Below are 15,873 nucleotides of genomic sequence, written 5' to 3'. Positions count from 1 at the left end.
CTATGTGTAGAAAGCAACTCTGCTGTGGGAGTATGGCATTTCCTATGCACATAAGAGAAAAATAAGGGTTTTCTGCAAGGACTGGGGCAGGTCCTTGGTGGGTTCGGGGAAGAGTGATACAGCTATTATTAGAGTGAAGGTGGACACAGACAATAGATTGCGATAATGCTTTAAACATTATTTGATTTTATCTCAGTTCAGTTCAGTCACTGAGTTGTGTCCCACTCTTTGCGACCCCATGGACTTCAGCATGCCAAGCTTCCCTGTCCATCATCAACTCCCAGAGCTTGCTCAAACTCATGTCCATAGAGTCAGTGATGCCATCCAACCATCTCGTCCTCTGTTGTCCCCTTCTCTTCCTGCCCTCAATCTTTCCCAGCATCATGGTCTTTTCTAATGAATCAGTTCTTTGCATGAGGTGGCCAAAATATTGGAGTTTCAGCTTCAACATCAGTCCTTCCAATGAACATTCAGGACTGATTTCCTTTAGGATTGACTGGTTTGATCTCCTTGCAGTCCAAGTGACTCTCAAGAGTCTTCTCCAACACCACAGTTCAAAAGCATCAATTCTTTGGTGCTTAGCCTTCTTTATGGTCCAACTCTCATTTCCATACGTGACTACTGGAAAAACCACAGCTTTGACTAGACGGACTTCTGTCAGCAAAGTGATATCTCTGCTTTTTAATATGCTGTCTAGGTTGGTCATAACTTTCCTTCGAAGGCATAAGTGTCTTTTAATTTCATGGCTGCAGTCTCCATCTGCAGTGATTTTGGAGCCCAAGAAAATAAAGTCTGTCACTGTTTCCATTGTTTCCCCATCTATTTGCCATGAAGTGATGGGACCGGATGCCATGATACTCGTTTTTTGAATGCTGAGTTTCAAGCCAGCTTTTTCACTCTCCTCTTTCACTTTCATCAAGAGGCTCTTCAGTTCCTCTTTGCTTTCTGCCATAAGGGTTGTATCATCAGCATATCTGAGGTTATTGATATTTCTCCCGGCAATCTTGATTCCAGTTTGTGCTTCATCCAGCCTGGCATTTTGCATGACGTACTCTATATATGACCTGGAAAACTCTACAGCTGACCTGGAAAAGGTCAGTTTTCATTCCAATCCCTAAGAAAGGCAATGCCAGAGAATGTTCAAACTACCACACAATTGCACTCATTTCACACACTAGCAAAGTAATGCTCAAAATTCTCCAAGCTAGGCTTCAACAATACATGAACCATGAACTTCCAGATGTTGAAGCTTGTTTTAGAAAAGACAGAGGAACCAGAGATCAAATTGCCAACATCTGCTGGATCATCGAAAAAACAAGAGAGTTCCAGAAAAACATCTATTTCTGCTTTACTGACTATGCCAAAGCCATTGATTGTGTGGATCACAATAAACTATGGAAAATTCTGTAAGAGATGAGAATACCAGACCACCTGACCTGCCTCTTGAGAAATCTGTATGCAGGTCAGGAAGCAACATTTAGAACTGAACATGGAAAAACAGACTGGTTCCAAATAGGAAAAGGAGTACATCAAGGCTGTATATTGTCACCCTGCTTATTTAACTTATATTTAGAGTATATCATGAGAAACGCTGGGCTGGATGAAGCACAAGCTGGAAGCAAGATTGCCGGGAGAAATATCAATAACCTCAGATATGCAGATAACACTTATGGCAGAAAGTGAAGAAGAACTAATGAGCCTCTTGATGAAAGCAAAAGAGGAGAGGGAAAAGCTGGCTTAAAGCTCAACATTCTGAAAACAAAGATCATGGCATCCGGTCCCATCACTTCATGGGAAATAGATGGGGAAACAATGGAAACAGTGACAGACTTTATTTTCTTGGGCTCCAAAATCACTGCAGATGGAGACTGCAGCCATTAAATTAAAACACACTTACTCCTTGGGAAAAAAGTTATAACCAACCTAGGCAGCATATTAAAAAGCAGACATTACTTTGCCAACAAAGGTCCGTCTAGTCAAGGCTATGGTTTTTCCAGTAGTCATGTATGGATGTGAAAGTTGGACTGTAAAGAAAGCTGAGCACAGAAGAATTGATGCTTTTGAACTGTGGTGTTGAAGACTCTTGAGAGTCCCTTGGACTGCAAGAACCAGTCAATCCTAAAGGAAATCAGTCCTGAATGTTCATTGGAAGGACTGATGCTGAAGCTGAAACTCCCAATTCTTTGGCCACCTCATGCGAAGAGTTGACTCATTGGAAAAGACCCTGATGCTGGGAAAGACTGAAGGCGAGCGAAGAAGGGGATAATAGAGGACGCGATGATTGGGTGACATCACCGACTCAATGGACATGAGTTTGAGTAAACTCCGGGAGTTAATGATGTACAGGGAGGCCTGGCGTGCTGCAATCCATGGGGTCTCAAAGAGTCGGACACGACTGAGTGACTGACGTTAACTGAACTGAACTCTATATATAAGTTTAATAAGCAGGGTGACAATATACAGCCTTGATGTACTCCTTTCCCAATTTGGAACCAGTCCATTGTTTCATGTCCATTTCTAACTGCTGCTTCTTGACCTGCATACAGATTTATCAGGAGGCAGGTCAGGTGGTCTGGTATTTCCAGCTCTTGAAGAATTTTTCACAGTTTGTTGTGATCCACACAGTCAAAGGCTTCATCATAGTCAATGAAGCAGAAGTAGATTCTGGAACTCTCTTGCTTTTTTGATGCTCTAACAAATGTTGGCAATTTGACCTGGTTACTCTGCCTTTTCTAAAGCCAGCTTGGACGTCGGGAAGTCCTCGATTTATGTACTGTCGAAGCCTAGCTTGGAGAATTTTGAGCATTACTTTGCTAGCATGTGAGATGAGTGAAATTGTGTGGTAGTTTAAACATTCTTTGGCATCGCCCTTCTTTGGGATTGGAATGAAAAGGGACCTTCTCCAGTTCTGTGGCCACTGCTGAGTTTTCCAAATTTGTTGGCATGTTGAGTGAGCAGTTTCACAGCATCATCCTTTAGGATTTGAAATAGCTTAGCTGGAATTCCATCACCTCCACTAGCTTTGTTTGTAGTGATGCTTCCTAAGGCCCACTTGACTTTGGACTCCAGGATGTCTGGCTCCAGGTGAGTGATCACACCATCATGGTTATGTGAGTCATTAAGGTCTTTTTTGTATAGTTCTTCTGTGTATCCTTGCCACCTTTTCTTAATATCTGCTGTTTCTGTCCATACTGTTTCTGTCATTTCTTGTGCCCATCTTTGCATGACATGTTCCTTTGTTATCTCTAATTTTCTTGAAGAGATCTCTAGTCTTTCCCATTCTGTTGATTTTATCTACCTAATACAAATGGTCATTGCTCAAAGGAGAGCAACAAGCTGAAAGCTCACCGATAAAATATTCCTCAGCCATAAATATGTTAACATGTAATTTATTGATGCGGTCCACGAGGTCGCTAAGAGTCGGACACGACTGAGCAAATTTACTTTCACGTTTCACTTTCATGCATTGGAGAAGGAAATGGCAACCCACTCCAGTGTTCTTGCCTGGAGAATCCCAGGGAGGGGGGAGCCTGGTGGGCTGCTGTCTATGGGGCTGCACAGAGTCGGACACGACTGAAGTGACTGAGCAGCAGCAAAGTACTTATAACATGCTAGATTACCTGGTGATTTTAAAAATATGTCCACAAATACCTGATGTTCTTCCCTTCAAGAAATTTGCCTTTTTGGCCCTTGCCTTGGATGTAGGCTGGACTTAGCAGTTTGCTTCAAGTGGATAAAGTGGCAGTGGGGGTGGTGTGGTTTTGAATGCTAGGTCATTAAAAAGGCCCTGCAGTTTCTATCTTGGTTGTTCCTCTCTTGGATTGCTTATTCTGGGAGAGGTCAGCTGTCATGTCCTAAGGAAAAGTCCACATGGCCAGACACTGAGGCCCCTAGCTGACAGCCACCTGAGGAATATTCCTGAAAGCACTTTCTCCAGTCCAACTCACTTCAGATGACTGCAGGCTCAGATGACATCTTCTGGAGACCCCCATCCAGAGCCACCCAGCTGAAGGAGCTCCTGCTTTCCTAACCCTCAACAACTGGGATTACGGGACTTCCCTGGTGGTCCAATGGCTAAGACTCCGAGTTCCCAATGCAGGGGGCTCCGGTTCCACCCATGATCAGGAAACTAGATCCCACATACCACAACTAAGAGTTCCCACGCTGCAACAAAAACTGAAGATCCCTAGGACTGAAACTAAGACCCCATAAAAAAATAAAATAAATATTAAAAAAAGACTAAATTTACATTTGTGTGCAATTTTGCATCACAAAATCTCAATTACCCTAATTCTACTATAAGAAGAGACTGTCCTTCTGGGTATACTTTATATCAGAACTTCTAGATGTTTTTTGAAATCTGTTAATATATTTTGGATACCCTTTGAAACAGCTCAATGTTCTCATTAAAGCTAATTCAAATGTAAACGGAAAAGTAATTTTCCTAACATAGCATAAAGGAAAGGTAATTATTAATCTTCTGATGCTTTACAAGGAGCTGGCTCTTTTCACTGCTAAACACAGTTGTGCTAAAAGATGGTTTTCAAGGAATAATTGTTCAACTGTGTGTGTGTGTTAGTCACTTAGTCGTGTCTGACTCTCTGTGACACCATGGACTGTAGCCCACCAGCTCCTCTGTCCATGGGATTCTCCAGCCAAGAATACTGGAGCAGATTGCAATTTCCTTCTCCAGCAGATCTTCCTGACCCAGGGATCAAACCCAGGTCTCCTGCATTGCAGGCAGATTCTTTACCATCTGAGCTATAGCTGAATAATGGCTTTGACTTCTAGGTTACCAGATAAGAAGAAACAGGAAGCCCTCAGTTTCTGCATACTTTCAAGAGCCTTTAAACTTTGGTTTGTGTATTACAAATTAAATTTAAGTACCAAAGAAAAAACCAACAGTTCACACATTTTACCATGATCCTAGGTATATTCATCTCCTATTACAGACTTAAAAGAAAAACCAAAATCAGTGCATTTGTATTCTTGTTACCAAAGTGTTCTCAGTTCTTCTCTGCCCCAAATCAATATCACAAGGTTTAGGACACTCCTGTTTGCTATTCCAACCGTCTTGCATTTGCTTCAAGTGTTATCCAGGGGCTGTGAGACCTGAAAGCTTTCAGTCTAAGTACTTGGTTAGTCAGGCCCTGGGACTAGCTTCACACTATTTACTTTTACTTGATTTAAAGCAGTTTATCTTCTCAAATATGGTTTGAAATTTTCTTCTAAAAAATACTCCGGAAAGTGGCCCTAAAGTGTTCTCGGTGGTACTCCAGATCTCTTATTCAACCCAACACATTTTAAAAAACTTAGTTGTGGGCCAATGCATATTCTGTTTCTTCTGGAGTATACCAGATGTGAAAGTTAGGACTTTTTCAGGAGAAAGAAGCTTGTAGAGTCCCAGTTATCTGTTTCCACTGAGTTTTTGCAAATTCCTAATTAGAATTATCTGATAATTCTAATTAGAATTATATGTGATCTGCTATTTCCATCAGAAACTCCCTTCCTCAGGCTAAGACTTCTCTACCCTGTCTCATGACATGGGTATGTATGCTCTGAACTGATATATCCACTAAAGGGTCACACATATAATAAACCCTTATAATCTGTCAGGTGTTAGAAACAAGATATCTAAGCTTGTCAGAGACATATAAGTTCAAAAGTAAAAGTTCAGTGCAACAAAATAGTTATATCTGTTACTACTTTCAAAGGAATTTCAAAGGAACTTTTTGCTTTCTAATTCTCAGTCCTATTAATCAGATGAGGATTTACTGCAGCAACTGGAATGACCCATGAAGCATAGGAAGGAGGTGGTGAAGAACAAATAGTTTTCTTTTTTGTGTTTTTTATACTATCTCTCTCCCTCAATACACAGTACTAAGAGCAAAAACAATCATGTTTTGGCAGAATTTATTCTTAAGATGGGCTAGTCATAGGACAAAATTAGACAAAGCTTAAGTTTTTCTTTGATCATTTTATCATTCCTATTCTGCATACTCACGTCTGTTTCATTCATTCATTCATAAAATATCTACCAAGTACTGTCTATGTATTCCCCTGGAGTAGGAAATGGCAACCCATTCCAGTATTCTTGCTTGGAGGATTCCACGGACAGTGGAGCCTGGAGGGCTACAGTCCAAGGGGTTGCAAAGAGTCAGACATGACTGAGCGACTATGCACGCACACACACGTTTACATGTTGGGTATTGTTTAAGATACTGAGGAATCTAAAAATAAGTAGTGGTGAATAAAATAAAGTCCTTGCCATTACATTCAAAATAACAAATATGCAACATATCAGATGGTGAATAAATACAGTGAAAAATAAAGTTGGGGAGAAGGGATAAGGAGTGCTGGAAGGTGGGGCGTGAGAGATGTTCTAGATTTTATCTAGAATAAGACAGGCCTCACTGATAAGATAACGTTTGAAATGAGACCTAAAGGAAGTGAGGGAGAGTAAGCATATGGATATTGGATGTTTCGGGCATAAGAAAAAGCAAATGCAGAGGCTCTGAGGCAGAAGCTGTTGGACTCTGTCAGGAGCAACAAAGATGCTAGCCTAGCTGGTGGGAAATGAGAAGGAAAAGAGGAGTAAAAGTTGAGGTCAGGGAGATCATGCCGGGCTGCAAGAGACTGAGCAGAGCAGTGACTTGATCTCACTTTTACTTTAGCAGGATCCTTGTGGTTGCAGTAACCAGAAAAGAAAATATGGGTGGGAAGAGCATACTGCAGTCATTCAGGCAACAGATGATGATGTCTTGGAGTAGGGTGGTAGCAGTGGGGTTGGTGAGAAGTGGTTAGAGAATGGAAACATTGTGAAGGTAGAAATAGAATCTCCTGATGGATTGAATGTGCAGTGGGAAAGAAAGCCTCAACAACTGGAAGAGTGGCATTACCATGCATAAAACTGGACGAAAATGAAAAGTTTGATGTGTTAAATTTGTAATGCTCCCTAGAAATTCAGGAGGAGGAGGTGACAACCCACTCCAGTATTCTTGCCTAGAAATCCCGTGGTTAGAGGAGCCTGTTGGGCTGCTGTCCATGGGGTCGCCCAGAGTTGGACACGACTAAAGCGACTTAGCATGCATGCATTGGAGGAGGAAATGGCAACCCACTCCAGCATTCTTGCCTGGAGAATCCCAGGGACAGAGGAGCCTGGTGGGCTGCTGTCTATGGGGTCTCACAGAGTTGGACACAACTGAAGTGACTTAGCAGCAGCAGCAGCTAGAAATTCAAATGGAGATGTTGAGTGAGCAGTTGAATAGGTGATTCTAAAGTTTACGGTAGAAGTTCAGACTAGAGATAAACTTTGGGTTTATAGTGTAAAGATGGAATTTAAAGTCACTGAGACTAGAGGAAATCATGCTGGAATGAGTGATAAAGAACATGATGATAAGAATATTTCACTCTGTTAATGCATATAGTGGTGAACACTGTTCTAAGTATTTTACATAGACATTTCATTTAGTCTTTATGACCACTGGAAGTAGCAACTTTTATTATCCTCAGTTTATAGATGAGGAAACTGAATCTTGGAGACATTAAGTGACTTTCTTATGATCAAACATCTAGTAAGTGATAGGGCTGTCTGTTCAGACCTAGGCAGAAAGAAAAGTAAAATATTGTACGTGAGAGCCCTGAGACACTTCAGCTTTTAGCATTCAGGGGGATATAAAAAAGAACAAGCAGAGGAGACTGAGCAGGAGGATCCAGTGGGTAGAAAAAGAAGTTAGAATGGTACTTCTATTGCTCAAAGGACAAAAGGAGAAAATGCTCATGGATGTCAAATGCTGACAGTGGCTCAAGGAAGATGAGGACAGAACACTGACCTTTGCATTTAAGAATGTGGCTCTTTCAGCCCTCAGATTGGGAGAAAATAATAGCAAACAAAGCAACAGACAAAGGATTAATCTCAAAAATATACAACCAACTCTTGCAGCTCAATTCCAGAAAAATAAATGACCCAGTCAAAAAATGGGCCAAAGAACTAAACAGACATTTCTCCAAAGAAGACATACAGATGGCTAACAAACACATGAAAAGATGCTCAACATCACTCATTATCAGAGAAATGCAAATCAAAACCACAATGAGGTACCATTACACGCCAGTCAGGATGGCTGCTATCCAAAAGTCTACAAGCAATAAATGCTGGAGAGGGTGTGGAGAAAAGGGAACCCTCTTACACTGTTGGTGGGAATGCAAACTAGTACAGCCGCTATGGAGAACAGTATGGAAATTTCTTAAAAAACTGGAAATAGAACTGCCATATGACCCAGTGATCCCACTCCTGGGCATATAACACTGAGGAAACCAGATATGAAAGAGACACGTGCACCCCAATGTTCATCGCAGCACTGTTTGTAACAGCAAGGACATGGAAGCAACCTAGATGCCCATCAGCAGACGAATGGATAAGGAAGCTGTGGTACATATATATCATGGACTATTACTCAGCCATTAAAAAGAATTCATTTGAATCAGTTCTAACGAGATGGATGAAACTGGAGCCTATTATACAGAGTGAAGTAAGCCAGATAGATAAAGACCAATACAGTATACTAACACATATATATGGAATTTAGAAAGATGGTAACGATAACCCTATATGCAAAACAGAAAAAGAGACACAGATGTACAGAACAGACTTTTGGACTCTGTGGGAGAAGGCGAGGGTGGGATGTTTCGAGAGAACAGCATCGAAACATGTATATTATCTAGGGTGAAACAGATCACCAGCCCAGGCTGGATGCATGAGACAAGTGCTCGGGCCTGGTGCACCGGGAAGACCCAGAGGGATTGGGTAGAGAGGGAGGTGGGAGGGGGGATCAGGATGGGGAATACATGTAAATCCATGGCTGATTCATGTCAATGTATGACAAAAATCACTACACTATTGTAAAGTAATTAGCCTCCAACTAATAAAAAAATAAATGGGAAAAGAAAAAAGAACGTGGCTCTTCACAAGGCTGCTTTGAAGCAATGGTGGAGTTAAATCAGAGTGGTGGTGATGGAGTTATATCTCTCACAATCAGAGAGGGTGTGAAAGAGGACATATGAGGCGTTAAGAGTTCAGCTCTTTGGAGTTCAGCACAGGTACCACTCCAGATCCAGTCATAGGTATTCACATATGGATATGAATCAAAGTGACTGCTGAGATGAACACATTAAAAAAATAGAGATTTGATTGGGAGCTTGGTGAGGAAAAGATATAGGTAACATTATAGTCCTTTTCAAGGAGAACAAACTTGATTTCCTTTCGCTTGGCATTCAGTCTTGGACTTTTCTTCATTAGATAAATTTCCAAGCTCCAAATTTGCTTACATCCTCCCTCCAAAATAAAAATTCTCCTGGGTCATGTTTTATTTCCTCACATCCTCAGCCTAGCACAGAACCAGCAAAGTAGGGTACAAATAAAAGTGTGATAAATGACTAACATCCTAAATAATGAATATCCTACCCTGAAGTTACTGTAGACTAGTTGCTGCTCCTATAAAAAGCCCATATTTGTCTCTGTGGACTACACTCAGTCATTCAAATTGATTAAAATTTTATATCTATCTTTTAAAAGCCATATGTGAGATCTTTTCCTATTATTGTGGGTATTTTCATAGTAGTTTACTCTCCATCCCTCTTGTCCCCTAACCCCCACCATTAGAAGTTAGTAAAGCTTCTCTTAGTATAAGACTACCTTTCTCAAAGTCCACAGAGCACCTTATTTCCATACTTTCCCTTGTATTTTACCTATGTGAACGTGTCTTAGCTTGTCTGTTCTCTTACCTTTTTATAGTACAGGACAGGAACTGTCACGTGTTTTGATTCCCTACAGCCCAGTGCTTAGCACAGAGGAAGTACTCAATGTATGTATCTTAAATTAATGAGTGAACATGAAAGCTGATTGAGTTGAATTAATACTGACCTATACTGAATGATACCAAAGCTAAAGGCAGACAGTTAGACCTCCCATTCCACATGGCAACAACTACACAGTGTTCCTAGCTTAAGGTCATAATATTTCTAGCTAAGTTTATGAAAGGTTAAGAAGTACAGAACTATAAAATATCAAAATAATAACAACTAAGCCCAATTAAATTAGAAAAGTTTATGGTTTGTTGGTTTGTTTTCTGGGTTTTTTTGCATTTAAGAAATTTTTAGATATTCGTTGAATAATTAATATGCCTACTAATTTGTTGTTTCATAACTTCTCTGTTGATTCATAACATCTGAATCAGTGAGTATTCTTTTAACTTACATTATTTCTGATCACCTGGTTCATACAGTTATGAAGTGATTAAGTTATCAATTCAGTTATGAAAATTCAGATTTCACTGGTACACAGAGGTGATAAAACCAAAGGGGTATAATAACCTTAGTTAAGAATTTCATATCTAATGGTTAATGGTAGAATCTTGAAAACTGAGATTTCAGACAGAGTTGTTGCAAATATCTGAAATGCAGTATTAATATACTTCCCCAAAACCTTTAATGACATAAAATAGCACAATATTTTATTAAGTTAACATGTAATAGAAGCTGTTGTCAGATGATGGGCTGAGCAGATGCCAAAATGAGGAAGGAGGAAGGGTATTTACTATGATTACTCTCCATGGTACACTTGATTTTACAGTTTGGCTTTCATTACTCATCCAAAGTACTTACAAATTTGCCAGGGTGATTCAGTGGGTGAACTGCTTTGTGACAAGGATAGACAATTCTTCTGACTGGAGCTTCAACCACAAATTGCCCATTTTATTCTATTTGAGGATGAATATTATATTTTTTCAACCGTTGATGCTATCCATGTTAGATTCCATATAAGAAGGAGACTTCCAGAATCTTAAAACTAGAAAGAGAAAAAAGTAGTTAACTTGTTGATTTACACATGAGAAAACTGAGGCCAGGGAAACTTGTCAGGCATCCAAATCACAGAACTAGTTAATATCAAAGCTAAAACTCAAATCCAGTCACCTTGCCTCCAGTTTCTATACTGCCCATTCTTTGAACTGTCCTTCATTTGCACATAAGACAAGTAATTTAAGTGACTTGGGGATTCTGGGAATGGTTCTATTCACCAGAAAATAAACTTTTTATTTGCCATAGGTTCTACACTCGTTGAAGATGAAAATACCTTTAGAAAGTAAAAATAATAATTAACATTTGTATAGCACTTCACAAAGGAATGTCCACATATTTTGAGGCCGGTAGCTGCTATCTCACAGATAGTTGTCAGCATTTTACTGGGATAAGATCCTATGACAGAGGAGTCTAAACAGCTGTGGAAGCAAGAGTTCATTTGGGTGGGGTCTTCTGCAAACTGCTTGAGGCCAAGCAATTGGAAGTGATGGGTAAAGAGAGACTACCTTCTATGGAGGCCATTACTTTGAAAAGTTGCATCAATGATTCTAACTGGAGGTGAGTTTGTCCCCCAGGAGATCTCTGACAACGTCTAGAGACATCTCTGATGGTCACAAATGGGGGTAGTAGTGCTGTTGGTATCTAGTGGGTAAGAGACCAGGGGGGATGCTGCTACACATCCTAAATTGCACAGGACAGCCCCCAGAGAATTATTTGGCCCAAATGTCAATACCGCTGAAGTTGAGAAACCCCGAGCTAAAAGGAAAACAAACAAAAACTCATCGAGGAACTAAAGGAAGTTTCTTGAATTATTACTTATTTCACGTATTTAACAACTTAGAAAAGGAAATTGATCCCTCTTCTCACACACACAGACTTTTTTGTTTCCTTTCCTTTTTGGATATGGCTAACAGTTTCCAGGGAATCATGAAGACTGTTCATATGGATTTCCTTGCACTGGATGTGGGTTGGCCCAGTTACTTGTTTTGTGCAACAGCTGTGGCCCTCTTCTGTGGCATCCTTCCTGTCTGGTTTTCAGAATTCGGTCCTAGCTGCTAGCTTTGTGAAGTCTTCCATGGTAGCAGAGAATTCTTTCGTGGGACACCACACACATCCAAGTGTTCGGGTATGTCATGGTTCTTTTCTACACAAATGTTAGATTGTGTGACGTGCCTCACAGGACATGACGAGTCGCCTCAAGGGGAACCAGATTTTCTTCAGCAGCTGACGGACATTCAGGGAGATAAGAAAGGTCTGTAAAGCGTGAGCCCGCCCACTGCGTCTTAGCGAAACCTCACGTCCTCACATAACCTGGCCAGTGAGCTCAAGCCAAAAGCAGTTCCCTAGAGCCTGAAAGCCCGAAACACTTCGCGTTTTCCACTTGAGGCGCGCGACTGCGCGCGCGGGCGGCCCCTCAGGAGCTGCAGAGCGGACCAATGAGCGGGCCCGCTCTCCGCGCCGGCTCGGGATTGGGCGAATCGCTCCAGCCTCTCTGCCAAACAGCGGGCAGGCGTGCAGAGGAGCGGCTGGGATAGGCGCGCCCACTGCGCCAGAGTCCCGGGAGCGCGTGCGCGGTCTCGCGGCAGCCGCGGGGGCCGGTCTCGCGCGGTCTCGAGGTGGAGTCACTGGCGGCGACGGCGGCGACTGGCGGTGGGGCGGGGGCGGGGATTTAAGATTGTGAGGTAGGGAATCGAGTTTCTGGATTCTTTATCCGGTATTTTAAGTGCCGCTGGAAAGCTGTCGTTTCTGCAGTGTTTAGAGGAGGCCGGGGCGGGAGGAGCGGCAGTCGCCGTGGCGCGGAGGTAAGAGGCTGACCGGCGGCGGCTCGGTGTGGAGGTCTTAATCAACAGGTCCTCGCGAGCGGCTGGGGGAGGCGCGGCCGCGCTCACCCCCTCCCCCACGCGCGGGCCAGGGCGGGACCTCGGGTTGCTTCGCGGGCTGCTTCAGGCAGCGGGAGCCCGGCCGGCAGCGGAGGGTGTCAGCTCAACCTTTGTCCCTCGGAGGAACGCTGCTTGGCGGTGCCCGCTCCCTCTGCCTTGGCTAACGACCCACCACAGCAGGTCTCCGGCCCGCCCTGCCCGAGGTGCAGGGAGGCGCCTGCCCTCTGCGCCCGCGCCTCGGGGTTCGCAACTCTCCGGACTCTCTCCAGGCCGGGTCGGGGATCTTGGCGGGGCGAAGAACACTTTCCTTTGGTAGGCGGAATGTAGTCGTCGTTTCTCTGCCTGACTCAGCTGCTGGTATTCGGCTCCTCGCTGCAGTCTTGAAACAAATAAACAGTTCTTACTTCCTCGTAACCATTTTTAAAGAAAAGTCTAATCCCGTTCATGGTTTCTGATAATTTAAGTTTGCAGGTTGAAGTTGGAAGCCTGTAAATTGTTGTCAGCTGCGTTTAACGAGAGGGTTTAAACAGTCTTGGGTACAAATTATGTAACTTCCTAATGATAATAACTCACCTTCTGTCTAGTTGATCGACATACAGTAAGATGTTAAGAATTTAGGTTTCCGTCGAAAGGTTTTTCTTGGCAGTTGACGTTCAAATTAAAATCTCGTACCTAGGAGGTTTTTAGAAGTACTACATAGTGTGTGTTTTGTCTCCGTTCTCGTTTAGAATCGTGAAAATTTAGATTTGGTAAGCCCTTGGAACAAAAATTTTGAAATTTCGATTTTAATGACAAGGTGAAAGGTGTTAATATTTGTGTTTTATTTTAAGTGTTACATGTTAATGATGGTGTTCTAATTATGCTTTTGGTTTATACCGGAAATTAATATCCTAATAAATTCTTCAAGTGGCATGCTGGTTATTGGTGTCTTTGAAGTGTAAGTATTGGGATAATGAAATTGTTAAATAAACTCTTTGGGATTGTAAACTACTGACTATTTAGAAAATTTCTGTAGATTTGCATGTTACAGGTTTTAAAAGGCTTTTTATACTATTGTAGCAAGCGGAAGCTCTTATAGTGTAGGAACTCTGTAGAAAAATACAGAAAGAAGTTCATCATTTTATCTTTGTTAAAGTAAATCTTACCATGTAGTTGAATGACATTTGGCCACACAGACTAGAACTTGAGAAGATTGACTCAGTAATATTAACATATTTTAGAATGATAAACTACAAAAGGATATGCAAATTTTACTTGAGGGTTGCCCAACGTAGTAGGACTTCCCTCATAGCTCGATCGGTAAAAAATCTGCCTAGAGTGCAGGAGACCTGGGTTGATTCCTGGGTCGGGAAGATCCTCTGGAGAAGGAAATGGCTACCCACTCCAGTATTGCTGGGAGAATCCGGAGGACCCTGCCTGGCAAGCTACAGTCCATGGGATTGCAAGAGTTGGACACGACTTAGCGACTAAACCACTACCACCAAGTTAGTAGGGTGAGTTTAGGAGTTTATATGATCTTTCTGAATGATTATTATATGTTTAAAAAGCTCATCACAGACATACAAGAAATTTGGCCCATTTTTCTTATCAGTATCCTTGTTGAGTTGGAAATAATCTTAGTCTTTGTATAGTCTAACCTCTTCATTTTCCAAGAAAAGGAAAGTGAGGTGTATAGATAGATTAGTTAGCAGCAGAGTTGGAACTAAATGTTAAAATGTTTGCCTTCAGATTTCCAGTACAGTGTTCTTTTCATTATATACTATTGTTAAATAAACTGATAAGTTAAACCCTTCTCAAAAATCATACATGGAGCCAGCAGAGTTGATTTTTTTTCCCTTATGCATTTTTTCCTTTTCTTTTTTAAATAACCACTAACCACAATTAATTCATTCCTTCACTGAAGGGTTATTCTCAGTTTTTCAGTGTTTCAGACAATGTTTAGTGAACATCCGTGTGCATATCTCCTTGAACACATTTGTAAAGTTTTCTCTGGGATGAATTGCTGGGCCATAGGTTGATGTGCATTTTCAACTTTGCTAGCTGCCAAATAAGACTCTAAAGTTGTAACAGTTTACAGACCTGCCAACAGTATATGAGTCACCCTTATCCACATTTAGAATTGCCAGATTGGCGTTGTCAGATTTTTTTATTTGTGCCAGTCAGATGGGTGAGAAATGATACAGTTATTTTCCTTCTTTCACAAAGGCTTTAACTTTATTTTTAATTTTGGTGAAGTGAAATTAACTCTTTCTGTTGTACAGTTATCTTGACAGATACATAGAGCTACGCAACTACCAAAATTGAGACTCCCAGTTACAGTTCCAGCACCTGAAATTCCCTTGAGCTGTTCTTTTATAGTCTTTAACTGCTGGCAACTGATATTGATTATTGTCTTTCCCTGTAATTTGGCTTTTCTAGAATATCAGGTAATGGAATTATATAATGTTTAGCCTTTTGAGTCTGGTTTCTTTAATTTAGCATAATACTTTTGAGTGTTTGTTCATGTTGAGTGTATTAACAATTCTTTATATTGCTGAATGTAGTGTTCCAGTGTATGGATGTATCACAATTTATCCATCTACCAGTTGAAAGACATTTGAGTTTTTGTTTGGACTATGAATAAAGCTGCTATAAATCTTGGTCAGCAAGTTTTTATGTGAACACAAGCCGCCTTTTCTCTTGGATAAGCACCTCCAAGTGAAATGTCTGGGTCATGTGGGAAGTGTATGTTTAATTTAAAAAATATGTGTTAGGTAGAATAGTGGCCAACAGAGATGTTCTGCTTCCTGGAAGCTATGAATAAATTAGGTTACATGACAAAAGTGAATTAAAGTTGTAGCTGGAATTAATCAACTGACTTTAAAATATAGTTTATCCTGAGGTTATCCAGGTGCTGTGACTAGTGTATCACAAAGGTTCTTAAAAGCACCTTAAAAGAGAAGGTAGAAAGGTTTAACAGTGGGAGCAGGGACAGAGAGATGCAGAGTTCTTGGTTTTGAGGTTGGAGAATTTGGGGCATAAGCTAAAAAATATGGTCTCTGGAAAAGGCCAGGAAATGGATTAATCTTTAGACCTCCTGAAAAGGATGGAGTTCTGCCAACAACTTGATTTTCATCCAGAGAGACTTGTGTCAATT

At 41.3% G+C, this 15,873-nt stretch overlaps 1 protein-coding gene across 2 annotated transcripts in view; it reads left to right on the top strand.

Moving 5' to 3' along the window:
- Window positions 1-12,229: 12,229 nt before the first annotated feature.
- The window catches only part of PALS1 (protein associated with LIN7 1, MAGUK p55 family member), a 73,873-nt gene continuing 70,229 nt past the window's right edge, over window positions 12,230-15,873 (top strand). The window contains exon 1 of one of the 2 annotated variants that reach the window (XM_043920879.1): window positions 12,230-12,659. The gene's annotated coding sequence lies outside the window, so the exon portion shown is untranslated. The remainder of the gene's footprint in view (window positions 12,660-15,873) is intronic. The other variant, XM_043920880.1, reaches the window with a different exon arrangement.

This window comes from Cervus elaphus, chromosome 12 (assembly GCF_910594005.1).
Source record: "Cervus elaphus chromosome 12, mCerEla1.1, whole genome shotgun sequence".
Taxonomy (NCBI): Eukaryota; Metazoa; Chordata; class Mammalia; order Artiodactyla; family Cervidae; genus Cervus; species Cervus elaphus.
The sequence above is the reverse complement of the archived record's forward strand: the minus strand, read 5'-3'. Positions and strand labels throughout refer to the sequence as shown.